Source organism: Phyllobates terribilis, unplaced genomic scaffold (genome assembly GCF_046119375.1).
Source record: "Phyllobates terribilis strain yellow unplaced genomic scaffold, ASM4611937v1 Scaffold_2__4_contigs__length_985480577, whole genome shotgun sequence".
NCBI classification, from domain to species: Eukaryota; Metazoa; Chordata; class Amphibia; order Anura; family Dendrobatidae; genus Phyllobates; species Phyllobates terribilis.
In genome coordinates, this window is record NW_027362762.1 from 610,251,100 (window position 1) to 610,266,160 (window position 15,061).

The window sequence follows — 15,061 nt, forward strand, 5'->3', positions numbered from 1 at the left end:
GATGGATTCTGCTGCTGGGTATATCTTAGTCCCCACAGCCTCGGACTCCTGTGTCCGGTTTTAGTACCTTCTCCCAGGGCGAGCTCTGCACAGCTCCAGCCCCTGGCGCTTCTCCTTGGCTCCTACAGAGCTCCTGATGTCTATCTGTCCCTGTTTCTGTGTGTCCAGACCAGACTCCGTCTCTGTCTGGAACTCCTCTCTCTAACCCTGCCTCAGCCCCAGTTTATGTAGGGGAAGTTCTTCCCCTCCCAGGACAGGGCAGGAGGTGTGGTATGCTTAGGATTCCTGCCCAGGAGACCTCCCACCTGCTCACAGACGTAATACTGCTATTACTGTGGAAACCAGACCCCTGGGGTGCCACACAAGCGCATGTATGTAGTAGCGGCTAGGCCTGAGGTGGTCAGCGTTTTGGTGCATATCCTACCTCCTCCGAGGATTACTGGATGTTTTCCTGCTACTATCCCAGTTCTATGACTCCCGTTAAAACAAAGCTTCAGGTGATGAATGATGGATGAGGTGGTGGCAAAGGAGAAAGAGCAGGAGGAACAAGGACCATTCACATCAATATCAGGCCAGTCAACCACACATGTCTTGTAGGATATGTTTCTGTACCAAAAAGAGCGGTTCGGCTACACAGTTAAAGGGCATGCAGTGAGTGCAATGCCTACCAAAAATTTCGAGGCATTCCAATGCCCCTTAGAAGTAACATGGAGGTCAGAGGGCCTTAACTAAACCGTTTTTTCCATTTATAGCAACTGGGTCTCCTGTGCACTGTTGGCCTAAGCAGTGAATGGAAGGCTTACCAAAAATTATGAGGAACTGCAATGCCCCTTGAAACAGACATGGATTACATCATACTAAAAACCTTCTATCCATTATTGGGCAGTGGGTCTCCCTTAGTGTTCACCTATGCATTGAAAAGCAAAAGCTGACTAAAATTAGGAGGAAATGCAATGCCCCTTGGAAGAGTGGTGAAGGTCGCAGTAGCTTAACAAGACTGTTTTAATGCCCCTTTGAAGCGCGGTGGAGGTCGCATTAGCTTAAAAACACTTTTTAAATGCCCCTTGGAAGAGACGTGGAGGTCACAGTGGAAAAAAAAGACAATATCAATGCCCCTTGAAAATGTGGTGGAGGTCGCAATAGCTTAACAAGACGGTGTTAATGCCCCTGGGAAAAGTGGTGGAGGTCGCAGTAGCTTAACAAGATGGTTTTAATGCCCCTTGGAAGAATGGTGAAGGTTGCAGTAGCTTAACAAGACGGTTTTAATGCCCCTTGGAGAAGTGGTGGAGGTTTCAGTAGCTTAACAAGACGGTTTTAATGCCCCTGGGAAAAGTGGTGGAGGTTGCAGTAGCTTAACAAGACGGTTTTAATGCCCCTTGGATAAGTAGTGGAGGTTGCAGTAGCTTAACAAGATGGTTTTAATGCCCCTTGGAAGAGCGGTGGAGGTCGCAGTAGCTGAAAAAAGACGGTTTAAATGCCCCTTGGAAGAGACGAGGAGGTCACAGTGGAATAAAAAGACATTATCAATGCCCCTTGAAAATGTGGTGGAGGTCGCAGTAGCTTAGCAAGACGGTTTTAATGCTCCTTGGAGAAGTGGTGGAGGTTGCAGTAGCTTAACAAGACGGTTTTAATGCTCCTAGGAAGCGTGGTAGAGGTCGTAGTAGCTTGAAAAGACGGTTTAAATGCCCCTTGGAAGAACGTGGAGGTCACAGTGGAATAAAAAGACAATATCAATGCCCCTTGAAAATGTGGTGGAGGTCGCAGTAGCTTAACAAGACAGTTTTAATGCCCCTGGGGAAAGTGGTGGAGGTTGCAGTAGCTTATCAAAACAGTTTTAATGCCCCTTGGAAGAGCGGTGGAGGTCGCAGTAGCTTAACAAGACGGTTTTAATGCCCCTTGGAAGAGCGGTGGAGGTCGCAGTAGCTTAAGACGGTTTTATTGCCCCTTGGAAGAGTGGTGGAGGTCACAGTAGCTTAAAAAGACGGTTTTAATGCCCCTTGGAAGAGCGGTGGAGGTCGCAGTAGCTTAACAAGGCGGTTTTAATGCCCCTTGGAAGAGTGGTGGACGGTTTTAATGCCCCTTGGAGAAGTGGTGGAGTTCGCAGTAGCTTAACAAGACTGTTTTAATGCCCCTTGGAAGAGTGGTGGAGGTCGCAGTAGCTTAATAAGATGGTTTTAATGCCCCTTGGAGAAGTGGTGGAGGTCGCAGTAGCTTAATAAGATGGTTTTAATGCCCCTGAGAAAAATGGTGGAGGTCGCAGTAGCTTAACAAGATGGTTTTAATGCCCCTTGGAAGAGTGGTGGAGGTCGCAGTAGCTTAGCAAGACAGTTTTATTGCCCCTTGGAAGAGTGGTGGAGGTCACAGTAGCTTAAAAAGACGGTTTTAATGCCCCTTGGAGAAGTGATGGATGTCGCAGTAGCTTCACAAGATGGTTTTAATGCCCCTTGGAAGAGTGGTGGAGGTCGCAGTAGCTTAACAAGATGGTTTTAATGCCCCTTGGAGAAGTGGTGGAGGTCGCAGTAGCTTAACAAGATGGTTTTAATGCCCCTTGGAAGAATGATGGAGGTCACAGTAGCTTAACAAGACGGTTTTAATGCCCCTTGGAAGAGCGGTGGAGGTCGCAGTAGCTTAAAAAAACGGTTTAAATGCCCCTTGGAAGAGACATGGAGGTCACAGTGGAATAAAAAGACAATATCAATGCCCCTAGAAAATATGGTGGAGGTCGCAGTAGCTTAACAAGACAGTTTTAATGCCCCTTGGAAGAGTGGTGGAGGTCACAGAAGCTTTAAAAGACGGTTTTAATGCCCCTTGGAGAAATGGTGGAGGTCGCAGTAGCTTAACAAGATGGTTTTAATGCCCCTTGGAGAAGTGGTGGAGGTCGCAGTAGCTTAACAATATGGTTTTAATGCCCCTTGGAAGAATGGTGGAGGTCGCAGTAGCTTAACAAGATGGTTTTAATGCCCCTTGGAAGAGTGGTGGAGGTCACAGTAGCTTAACAAGACGGTTTTAATGCCCCTTGGAAGAATGGTGGAGTTTGCAGTAGCTTAACAAGATGGTTTTAATGCCCCTTGGAGAAGTGGTGGAGTTTGCAGTAGCTTAAAAAGACGGTTTTAATGCCCCTTGGAGAAGTGGTGGAGGTCGCAGTAGCTTAACAAGATGGTTGTAATGCCCCTTGGAAGAGTGGTGGAGGTCACAGTAGCTTAACAAGATGGTTTTAATGCCCCTTGGAAGAGCCATGCAGTACAGCATCTTAAAAACATTATTCCCATTATTGGGGAGTGGGTCTCCAATAGTTTTTGCCTATGCCTTCCAAGCAAAAGCTGCCAAAAATTAGGAGCGAGGAACTTTCAATGCTGGCAATCAAGGTCACCCTGGTGGTATAGTGGTGGTGGAGGCTGAGGATAAGGAGAAGAGCCGAAATGAGCAAGCGTATACCCATGTGTGGGTGTGAAGCGTAGCATGGGAATACACCTCCCGAAATAACACAGTGGATTTGACTTTGTAACTCTGCTGTCATTTGGTGGTGATGAGAAGTCTGGCCCAATCCAGCCCTTGTTCATTTTGATAAGGGTCAGCTTGTCAGCATTGTCAGTTGACAGGCGAGTGCGCTTATCAGTTATAATTCCCCCAGCGGCACTAAAAACACGCTCCGATAGCACGCTAGCGGCAGGGCAGGCCAGGACCTCCAAGGCGTACAGAGCGAGTTCATTCCAAGTGTCCAGCTTGGATACCCAATAATTAAAAGGCACAGAGGAATCACGGGAGGACGCTGGTACGGTCGGCAAGGTACTCCCTCACCATCTTTTGAAACTTTCCACTCCTTGTGAGAGTATCCCGTGCCTCAGGGCCTGTAAGCTGGGCGGGTCTCAGAAAACTGTCCCAGAACGTTGACAGTGTTCCCCTGCCTCTGGTGGATTGGAGTTGCGTCTCTCTCGCCTGTACGCCTTGGTTTGGCAATGAACTGTGACCTCTGCCGCTAGCGTGTTCAGATGGGAATTTTTTTAACAGTTCTGCAGCAAGGGCCTACTGGTACTGCCCCATTTTTGTAGACCTCTCCACCACAGGAAGTTCTCCATGTAGCGGGGGTCTAAAAGTGTCACCAACCAGTAATGACTGTCACCGAACAATTTTACAATGCGAGGGTCACGGTTAAGGCAGCATAACATAAAGTTAGCCATGCATGCCAGGCTGGTAACGGGCAAGACTTCCGTGTCCTCACCAAGATGACAACTGACCATGCTCTCCTCCTCCTCCTCCTCCCCCCTGTCCTCAGGCCACCCACGCTGAACCGACGGTATGACAGTTGTACAGGTACTACTGTCTCCCTCATTGTCCCCCAATGCACGTTGGGATGAGATGAGGCTGGGCTGTGTGTAATCGCCCGCTATGGCTTCTTGATCCATCTCATCATACTCTCGCTGCAATGCCTCCTCTTTAGTTCACTGCAGAGAACGTTGCAAAAGACAGACAAGTGGGATGCTGACGCTAATTATGGCGTCATCGCCACTCACCATCTTGGTGGACTCCTCAGAGTTTGTCAGGATGGTACATATGTCAGACATCCAGGTCCACTCCTGAGGTCTTATGTGTGGAGTCTGACCTGAATATCGACGGCCTTGTTGCAGCTGGTTCTCCACAACTGCTCTCTTCTGCTCACAAATCCTTTGCAACATGTGGAGGGTAGAGTTCCAACGTGTGGGGACACCACACACCAGTCGGTGTGCCGGAAGCTGCAAACGCTGCTGCAACACAGCAAGGGTGGCGGAAGCTGTAGCCGACTTGCGAAAATGAGCTGACAGGCGGCATACTTTGACGAGCAGATCTGGCAATTCAGGGTACGATTTAAGAAACCGCTGAACCACGAGGTTAAGCACATGAGCCAGGCATGGTACGTGTGTGATCTCGCCTCGCCTCAGAGCCGCCACCAGGTTACGGTCATTGTCACACACGACCATGCCTGGATGTAGGTTCAGCGGTCTCAGCCACAGATCTGCCTGCTCTTTCACAGCTGTCCACAACTCACAAGCAGTGTGAGGTTTATCACCTAAGCTTATAAGTTTCAGCACAGCCTGTTGCCGCTTCGCTGAGGCTGTACTGCAGTGCTTCCAGCTTGTAACTGATGTGGTGATATCTGAGATGGAGGCTGAACATGAGGAGGAGGAGGAGGTGGAGGAGCTGTACACTGTCGGGGCAACTCTGACTGACATAGGGCCCGCAATCCTCGGTGTGGGGAGGATGTGTTACGTCCCAAGGTCCGACTGGGTCCCGGCTTCCACTATGTTTACCCTGTGTGCCGTCAGGGAGATGTACCATCCCTGGCCACAAGCACTTGTCCACGTGTCCATTGTCATGTGGACTCTCCCAGTAACTGCGTTGTTGAGGGCACGGCAGATGTTTTGGGACATGTGCTTGTGTAGTGCAGGGATGGCACACCGGGCAAAATAGTGTAGGCTGGGGACCGAGTACCGAGGGATGGCCACTGCCATAAGGTTGCGGAAGGATTCCGTCTCCACCAGCCTAAAAGGCAGCATTTCCAATGCAAACAGTCGTGAAATGTGCGAATTTAGGACTGTGGCCTGTGGGACGTTGGCTGTGAATTTGCGCTTTCTTTCAAAGCTCTGGGATATGGACAATTGAACGCTGCAGTGGGACGTGGACGTTGATGCTGTGTGCTGCTGGCCTTGCTCTGCGTGTCCTCCTGCCACGTTGGGTCGGTTACTAGATCATCCACCACCTCCTCCTCTTCCACTTGCGCACCACGATCCTCCTCCTCACTTCGTGGCAATTGTGTCTCGTCATCGTCCAACTCTTGTGACAAATTGAGAGCGTTGACTTCCTTTGGCCGTGGCTGTTCAAATATTTGGGCATCGCTACATGGGATCTCCTCTTCATGGACCAGTGAACAGTTCTTCAGAGTGTGGGATCAGTTGCTGTCTGACGACACTCGGCATGGTGGGAGGAAGGAGCATCAGGGTGAGGAGGAGTATGCGGTCTAGACTCACGGCTACTAAAACTTGACCGTGTGGAAGACAGACCGGAGGTGGTGGTGCCCAGGTAACTGGAAGTATTATCTGCCATCCAATTAATAACCTGTTCACACTGATCAGTTCGCAATACTGGTGTTGTAGTGTGGTTCCCTAGTAATTCGGTCAAGAAGTGGGAGCGAGAAGATGTGGCTGTTGGTTGTGGCACATTTTCACCTTGGTCACGGCCCCGTCCTCTACACCCACCATCACCAGAACGTCCAGTTCCACATCCCTTGCCACGCGCCTTGCCCATTGTAAATTAAGTAAAATAGCTTACACTCGCACTATCAATGGCAAAAGGGTAATAAAAAGGAGATTAAAACCGTGGAAGAGGAAAACCACAGTTCTATTTCTCTGGCCTACACCAGAATCTTTTAAACAGATATATTTTTGACTGAACAGACAGGGAGACACTTCTTTTTTTTTTTTTTTACGTAAAACAGGCCAAAAGCTGGATAATACAGAGATTTGAACTGTGGAACTGCAAAACCACAGTTCTAATTTACTGGCGTATACCATAATCTTTGAAACAAATATATTTGTGTCTGAACAATCAGGGAGACACTATTACTGTTTTTTTTTTATGGAAAAAATACCAAAAGCTGGATAATACAGAGATTTGAACTGTGGAACTGCAAAACCACAGTTTTATTTTTCTGGCCTAACCAAGACTCTTTTAAACAGATATATTGGTGTCTGACCAGTCAGGGAGACACTATTACTGTTTTTTTTACGGCAAAAAATGTAAAAAACAGGATAATACAGAGATTTGACCCGTGGAACTGCAAAACCACAGTTATATTTTTCTGGCCTACACCAGAATCTTTCAAACAGATATATTTGTGTCTGAACAATCAGGAAGACACTATTACTGTTTTTCTTTAAAGAAAAAATACCAAAGCTGGATAATACAGAGATTTGAACCGTGGGACTGCTAAACCACAGTTATATTTTTCTGGCCTACACCATACTCTTTTAAACAGATATATTGGTGTCTGATCAGTCAGGGAGACACTATTACGTTTTTTTTTATGGCAAAAAATGCCAAAAACAGGATAAAACAGAGATTTGACCCGTGGAACTGCAAAACCACAGTTATATTTTTCTGGCCTACACCAGAATCTTTCAAACAGATATATTTGTGTCTGAACAATCAGGGAGACACTATAACTGTTTTTTTTTTACGAGAAAAAATGCCAAAATCAGAATAATACAGAGATTTGACCCGTGGAACTGCAAAACCACAGTTATATTTTTCTGGCCTACACCAGAATCTTTCAAACAAGTATATTTGTTTCTGAACAATCAGGGAGACAGTATTACTGTTTTTCTTCACGGAAAAAATACCAAAAGCTGGATAATACAGAGATTTGAACCGTGGAACTGCAAAACCACAGTTATAATTTTCTGGCCTACACCAGACTCTTTTAAACAGATATATTGGTGCCTGACCAGTCAGGGAGACACTATTACGTTTTTTTTTACGGCAAAAAATTCCAAAAACAGGATAAAACAGAGATTTGACCCGTGGAACTGCAAAACCACAGTTATATTTTTCTGGCCTACACCAGAATCTTTCAAACAGATATATTTGTGTCTGAACAATCAGGGAGACACTATTACTGTTTTTTTTACGACAAAAAATGCCAAAATCAGGATAATACAGAGATTTGACCCGTGGAACTGCAAAACCACAGTTATATTTTCTGGCCTACACCAGAATCTTTCAAGCAAATATATTTGTTTCTGAACAATCAGGGAGACAGTATTACTGTTTTTCTTCACGGAAAAAATACCAAAAGCTGGAAAATACAGAGATTTGAACCGTGGAACTGCAAAACCACAGTTATATTTTTCTGGCCTACACCAGAATCTTTCAAACAAATATATTTGTGTCTGAACAGTCAGGGAGACACTATTACTGTTTTTTTTACGGAAAAAATACAAAAAGCTGGATAATGCAGAGATTTGAACCGTGGAACTGAAAAACCACAGTTATATTTTTCTGGCCTACACCAGACTCTTTTAAACAGATATATTGGTATCTGACCAGTCAGGGAGACACTATTTCTGTTTTTTTTATGACAAAAAATGCCAAAAACAGGATAATACAGAGATTTGAACCGTGGAACTGCAAAACCACAATTATATTTTTCTGGCTTACACCAGAATCTTTCAAACAGATATATTTGTGTCTGAACAATCAGGGAGACACTATTACTGTTTTTTAATGGCAAAAAATACCAAAAGCTGAATAATACAGAGATTTGAACCGTGGAACTGCAAAACCACAGTTATATTTTTCTGGCCTACACCAGAATCTTTCAAACAAATATATTTGTGTCTGAACAATCAGGGAGACACTATTACTGTTTTTCTTAACAGAAAAAATACCAAACCTGGATAATACAGAGATTTGAACGGTGGGACTGCAAAACCACAGTTATATTTTTCGGGCCTACACCAGACTCTCTTAAACAGATATATTGGTGTCTGACCAGTCAGGGAGACACTATTATTGGTTTTTTTAACGGAAAAAATGCAAAAAGCTGGATAATACAGAGATTTGACCCGTGGAACTGCAAAACCACAGTTATATTTTTCTGTCCTACACTAGAATCTTTCAAACAAATATATTTGTGTCTGAACAATCAGGGAGACACTATTACTGTTTTTCTTTACGGAAAAAATACCAAAAGATGGATAATACAGATATTTGAACTGTGGAACTGCAAAACCACAGTTATTTTTTTCTTGCCTACACCAGACTCTTTTAAACAGATATATTGGTGTCTGACCAGTCAGGGAGACACTATTACTTTTTTTTTTTTTCGGCAAAAAATGCCCAAAACAGGATAAAACAGAGATTTGACCCGTGGAACTGCAAAACCACAGTTATATTTTTTTGGCCTACACCAGAATCTTTCAAACAGATATATTTGTGTCTGAATAATCAGGGAGACACTATTCCTGTTTTTTTACAGCAAAAAATATCAAAAGCTGGATAATACAGAGATTTGAACTATGGAACTGCAAAACCACAGTTATATTTTTCTGGCCTACACCAGACTCTTTTAAACAGATATATTGGTGTCTTACCAGTCAGGGAGACACTATTACTGTTTTTTTTATGGCAAATAATGCAAAAAGCAGGATAATACAGAGATTTGACCCGTGGAACTGCAAAACCACAGTTATATTTTTTTTGCCTACACCAGAATCTTTCAAACAGATATATTTGTGTCTGAATAATCAGGGAGACACTATTCCTGTTTTTTTACAGCAAAAGATACCAAAAGCTGGATAATACAGAGATTTGAACCGTGGAACTGCAAACCACAGTTATATTTTTATGGCCTACACCAGACTCTTTTAAACAGATATATTGGCGTCTGAACAGTCAGGGAGACACTATTACAGTTTTTTTACGGCAAAAAATGCCAAAAGCAGGATAATACAGAGATTTGACCCGTGGAACTGCAAAACCACAGTTATAGTTATGTGGCCTACACCAGAATCTTTCAAACAGATATATTTGTGTCTGAACAATCAGGGAGACACTATTACTGTTTTTTTTATGGCAAAAAATACCAAAAGCTGGATAATACAGAGATTTGAACCGTGGAACTGCAAAACCACAGTTATATTTTTCTGGCCTACACCAGAATCTTTCAAACAAATATATTTGTGTCTGAACAATCAGGGAGACACTATTACTGTTTTTCTTAACGGAAAAAATACCAAACCTGGATAATACAGAGATTTGAACCGTGGGACTGCAAAACCACAGTTATATTTTTCTTGTCTACACCAGACTCTTTTAAAGAGATATATTGGGGTCTGACCAGTCAGGGAGACACTATTACTGTTTTTTTTTACGGAAAAAATGCAAAAAGCTGGATAATACAGAGATTTGACCCGTGGACCTGCAAAACCACAGTTATATTTTTATGGCCTACACCAGAATCTTTCAAGCAAATATATTTGTGTCTGAACAATCAGGGAGAAACTATTAATGTTTTTCTTTACGGAAAAAATACCAAAAGCTGGATAATGCAGAGATTTGAACCGTGGAACTGCAAAACCACAGTTTTATTTTTCTGGCCAACACCAGACTCTTTTAAACAGATATATTGGTGTCTGACCAGTCAGGGAGACACTATTACTGTTTTTTTTACGGCAAATAATGCAAAAAGCAGGAAAATACAGAGATTTGACCCGTGGAACTGCAAAACCACAGTTATATTTTTTTGGCCTACACCAGAATCTTTCAAACAGATATATTTGTGTCTGAATAATCAGGGAGACACTATTCCTGTTTTTTTACAGCAAAAAATATCAAAAGCTGGATAATACAGAGATTTGAACTATGGAACTGCAAAACCACAGTTATATTTTTCTGGCCTACACCAGACTCTTTTAAACAGATATATTGGTGTCTGAACTGACAGGGAGACACTATTACAGTTTTTTTTTTACAGGAAAAAATGCCAAAAGCAGGATCATACAGAGATTTGACCCGTGGAACTGCAAAACCACAGTTATAGCTATGTGGCGTACACCAGAATCTTTCAAACATATATATTTGTTTCTGAACAGTCAGGGAGACACTATTACAGTTTTTTACGGCAAAAAATACCAAAAGCAGGATAATGCAGAGATTTGACCCGTGGAACTGCAAAACCACAGTTATAGTTATGTGGCGTACACCAGAATCTTTCAAACAGATATATTTGTGTCTGAATAGTCAAGGAGACACTATTACAGGTTTTTTTTTACGGCAAAAAATGCCAAAAGCAGGATAATACAGAGATTTAACCCATGGAACTGCAAAACCACAGTTCTATTTTTCTGGCCTACACCAGACTCTTTTAAACAGATATATTGGTGTTTGACCAGTCAGGGAGACACTATTACTTTTTTTTTTTACGGCAAAAAATGCAAAAAGCAGGATAATACAAAAATTTGACCCGTGGAACTGTAAAACCACAGTTATATTTTTCTGGCCTGCACCAGATTCTTTTAAAAAGATATATTGGTGTCTGACCAGTCAGGGAGACACTATTACGTTTCTTTTTATGGCAAAAAATGCCAAAAACAGGATAATACAGAGATTTGACACGTGGAACTGCAAAACCACAGTTATATTTTTCTGGCCTACAATAGAATCTTTCAAACAAATATATTTGTGTCTAAACAATCAGGGAGACACTATTACTGTTTTTCTTTACGGAAAAAATTCCAAAAGCTGGATTATACAGAGATTTGAACAGTGGAACTGCAAAACCACAGTTCTATTTTTCTGGCCTACACCAGAACCTTTCAAACAGATATATTTGTGTCTGAACAATCAGGGAGACACTATTACTGTTTTTTTACTGCAAAAAATATCAAAAGCTGGATTATACAGAGATTTGAACAGTGGAACTGCAAAACCACAGTTATATTTTTCTGGCTTACACCAGACTCTTTTAAACAGATATATTGGTGTCTGACCAGTCAGGGAGACAAATTAAGTTTTTTTTTTATGGCAAAAAATGCCCAAAACAGGATAATACAGAGATTTGACCTGTGGAACTTCAAAACCACAGTTATGTTTTTCTGGCCTACACCAAACTCTTTTAAACAGATATATTGGTGTCTGAATAGTCAGGGAGACACTATTACAGTTTTTTTATGGCAAAAGATGCCAAAAGCAGGATAATACAGAGATTTGACCTGTGGAACTGCAAAATCACAGTTATATTTTTCTGGCCTACACCAGACTATTTTAAACAGATATATTGGTGTCTGACCAGTCAGGGAGAAACTATTACTGTTTTTTTTTACGGAAAAAATGCCAAAAACAGGATAATGCAGAGATTTGACCTGTGGAACTGCAAAATCACAGTTATATTTTTCTGGCCTACACCAGAATCTTTCAAACAGATATATTTGTGTCTGAACAATCAGGGAGTCACTATTACTGTTTTTTTACGGCAAAAAAATACCAAGAGTTGGATAATACAAAGATTTGAACCGTGGAAATGCAAAACCACAGTTATATTTTTCTGGCCTACACCAGACTCTTTTAAACAGATATATTGTTGTCTGACCAGTCAGGGAGACACTATTTCATTTTTTTTATGGCAAAAATGCCAAAAACAGGATAATACAGAGATTTGACCAGTGGAACTGCAAAACCACAGTTATATTTTTCTGGCCTTCTGCAGAATCTTTCAAACAAATATATTTGTGTCTGAACAATCAGGGAGACACTATTACTGTTTTTCTTTACCGAAAAAATACCAAAAGCTGGATTATACAGAGATTTGAACCGTGGAACTGCAAAACCACAGTTATATTTTTCTGGCCTACACCAGACTCTTTTAAACAGATATGTTGGTGTCTGAGCTGTCAGGGAGACACTATTACGGTGTTTTTTACGACCAAAAATGCCAAAAACAGGATAATACAGAGATTTGACCCATGGAACTGCAAAACCATAGTTATATTTTTCTGGCCTACACCAGACTCTTTTAAACAGATATATTGGTGTCTGACCAGTCATGGAGACACTATTACGTTTTTTTTTTACGGCTAAAAATGTCAAAAACAGGATAATACAGAGATGTGAACCATGGAACTGCAAAACCACAGTTATATTTTTCTGGCCTACATCAGAATCTTTCAAAGAAATATATTTGTGTCTGAACAATCTGGGAGACACTATTACTGTTATTCTTTATGGAAAAAATACCAAAAGCTGGATAATATAGAGATTTGAACCGTGGAACTGCAAAACCACAATTATATTTTTCTGGCCTACACCAGACTCTTTTAAACGGATATATTGTTGTCTGACCAGTCAGGGAGACACTATTATGTTTTTTTTTTATGGCAAAAAATGCCCAAAACAGGATAAAACAGAGATTTGACCCTTGGAACAGCAACACCACAGTTATATTTTTCTGGCCTACACCAGAATCTTTCAAACAAATATATTTGTGTCTGAACAATCAGGGAGACACTATTACTGTGTTTCTTTACGGAAAAAATACCAAAAGCTGGATAATACAGAGATTTGAACCGTGGAACTGCAAAACCACAGTTATATTTTTCTGGCCTACACAAGACTCTTTTAAACAGATATATTGGTGTCTGACCAGTCAGGGAAACACTATTATGTTTTTTTTTTACGGCAAAAAATGCCCAAAATAGGATAAAACAGAGATTTGACCCGTGGAACTGCAAAACCACAGTTATATTTTTCTGGCCTACACCAGAATCTTTCAAACAGATATATTTGTGTCTGAACAATCAGGGAGACACTATTACTGTTATTCTTTATGGAAAAAATACCAAAAGCTGGAAAATACAGAGATTGGAACCATGGAACTGCAAAACCACAGTTATATTCTTCTGGCCTACACCAGACTCTTTCAAACAGATATATTGGTGTCTGACCAGTCAGGGAGACACTATTACGTTTTTTTTTTACGGCACAAAATGACAAAAACAGGATAATACAGAAATTTGACCCATGGAACTGCAAAACCACAGTTATATTTTTCTGACCTACACCAGACTTTTTTAAACAGATATATTGGTGTCTGACCAGTCAGGGAGACACTATTACGTTTTTTTTTATAGCAAAAAATGCCAAAAACAGGATAATACAGAGATTTAACCCGTGGAACTGCAAAACCACAGTTATATTTTTCTGGCCTACACCAGAATCTTTGAAACAAATATATTTGTGTCTGAACAATCAGGGAGACACTTTTACTGTTTTTCTTTACGGAAAAAATACCAAAAGCTGGATAATACAGAGATTTGAACCATGGAACTGCAAAACCACAGTTATATTTTTCTGGCCTACACCAGAATCTTTCAAACAGATATATTTGTGTCGGATCAATCAGGGAGACACTATTCCAGTTTTCTTTTTACGGCAAAAAATGCCAAAAACAGGATAATACAGAGATTTGACCCGTGGAACTGCAAAACCACAGTTATATTTTTCTGGCCTATACCAGACTCTTTTAAACAGAAATATTGGTGTCTAAACAGTCACAGACACACTCCATTTTTTTTTTTTGGGTGGGGGGGGATACCAAAAGGTTAATAAGACGCGTATTTGGACAGTCTGACAGAGGAAAAAAAAAATACAGGATTCAGATGAAAAAAAATAATTTTTCTGGCCCCTGAGACCGGGGAATAAGTCTAGCAATTTGACCACACAGGACTGTAATGCAGTGTTTTTTGGTATAACTACTGCGTCTCTTTTACAGCCTGCCTGCCTGATATCTGGGATGGATATTAGTCCTGAGAAGGACTGTTTGTTTGATTTGGCAGGCTTTAGAGACCCTACACTAACTATTTCGGAGGATAAATCTCTCCCTAGCTCAGCAGCACTGACCCTACACTGTCTGATCCGGAGTGACTGTGTCCAAGATGGCGGCGCCCGGTTTTAAATACTCGAGGTGACGCTGTGCGGCCAGCCAATCACTGTAATGCCCACAAACAACATGGCTGCGGCATTACAGTGACTGGCTGGCAATCCCTGCATGTTCATTGGCTCTATAAAGAGCGCCAAAAGTGCAGGGCGGAGACCCGAGCTCCCGCCCGAGTAACCCGGAAGTGCTCGGTGCTCGCTGAACATCCCGAGTAGTGAGATGCTCGGGCGAGTAAGCGGAGCCAAATGATCCAGTTCACCAAAAATAGCTGGACTGCCCCACGCTAGGTTAGAAGCATGAAGAATCCAGGGCTGCACTGGCTCTGATAACACAGAGGAAATACAAGGAAGGAGTGAGGGGAGAGCACTCAGAGAGGAAGAGACTGATGAGAAATGTAGTTTGTGAGCAAAAAGGAACTCCCATCACCAGGATGTAGACAAGCAAAGGTGGGGGCTTTGATTACCTGCATAAAATGATTTTCTGACTACATAAATGATCAAAGCTGAAATACTTATCCATATTACAGGCATTTTGGAAGTTTTTACATTTTGACATGGATATTGGAAAACTAATTTAATTAAATATATGACAATTTGA